The sequence below is a fragment of the Poecilia latipinna genome, unplaced genomic scaffold, assembly GCF_001443285.1.
Source record: "Poecilia latipinna isolate Pla-1442-1.1 unplaced genomic scaffold, P_latipinna-1.0 Scaffold647, whole genome shotgun sequence".
Classification (NCBI taxonomy): Eukaryota; Metazoa; Chordata; class Actinopteri; order Cyprinodontiformes; family Poeciliidae; genus Poecilia; species Poecilia latipinna.
Genome location: NW_015113263.1, coordinates 131,009 through 132,529, shown reverse-complemented (window position 1 = coordinate 132,529; position 1,521 = coordinate 131,009).

Below are 1,521 nucleotides of genomic sequence, written 5' to 3'. Positions count from 1 at the left end.
CTGCTGGACGGAGACGTGTTTGAGAAACCTCCTGTCCACACAAGAAGCCGCTCGGTTTCCGTCAGTTCAGACACCGCCGCTCTGCATGAACTCTGGAGGCGGGTTCAGACCCAAACCGTCCTGCCGTCCAGAGGCCGCTGCCGTTGCTGGATTTTCTGGCGAATCCAGCTGCACACGACCACGAACATTCTGTAGAGACGGATATCCAAGTCACACAGGCCTGGGATGCGCAGCACCGGTCCGTGTGTCTCGTCTAGGTCGAAATATCCTGGGAACCCGAAGGGGGTGAACTTGCACATTCGGCTTGTTGCTGCGTCTTCGTCCATGGTTCAACAGTTGCTGGTGAGTGTTGCGTGCTTTTGCGAATGCAGCCGTGTCCGTGTCCGACGCGTGAGCCAGAGCCCTGTCGAGCCGCTGGGAGGATACGTCTGGTCGTAGTGATCCTTGCTGATGTGTTCCCTTTAATATTTCTAATGAGCGTACGGGTTACTGCTCCAAGTGAGCAGTTTGCCCGTCCGTGGTGCTGCAGGGACACCGCCGACGCGTAGAGCCGCTCGGAGAAATGGGCACGGAAAGCCAGCCGACCTGTAGAACAGAGCGCACGCAGAGCAGCAGCAGCAGCAGCCCGTCTCTGAATCGAACCATGAACCTCTGGGCCCAGGTGCGGACGCCGGTGCCTTTTTGCCACAGCGGCGGTGACGTCACGGGTGAACTCTCTTCCTCTTATAACATGGAGCTGAAAGGTGCCGCCCTCCGAAGCGCTCCTTCCTCGTGCCTTGACTTTTTCCTTCGCTTTCATCTGAGGTTGAGCGGCTCCCCCGTCTCCTGTCCCCGACGACGCACGGCCGGACGGTTTTCACACAACTCCAAGCTCTGCTGCTCTCCCACACGCCTTCAGAGAAGGAAGAGAAAGCGGAGCGACGCATCCAGCTCTGGAGAGACAAGCTGGCGGACCGGGTTCCACGTTTCCTCCGTGATCGGTTACTGACGCGCTGCGCAAACTTGAACGCTCTGCTCCACTATGGAGACACAGTACATGCTAATGTGTGGAAATCAGTCAGACAGCAGCAGAGAGTTTTAAAGTTTCTGTTCAATTCAGTTTATTGATGTAGGGCATGTCATCTGGAGGAATTTTACAAATTAAACAAATCATTTCATTTCAACCGTACGTTCGGCCATGCAGTGCATTAAGAGCTGTTGATTACTGAATCGAAGTTTTCCATCCACCTTCATGGAGCTTGCGAAGCGAGCAGGCGGCAGAGTTTCTCCGCAGTCCGCTGTGATGGTCCCGGGCTGCTGGACGGAGACGTGTTTGAGAAACCTCCTGTCCACACAAGAAGCCGCTCGGTTTCCGTCAGTTCAGACACCGCCGCTCTGCATGAACTCTGGAGGCGGGGTTCAGACCCAAACCGTCCTGCCGTCCAGAGGCCGCTGCCGTTGCTGTATTTTCTGGCGAATCCAGCTGCGCACGGCCACGAACATTCTGTAGAGACGGATCTCCAAGTCACACAGTCCTGGGAT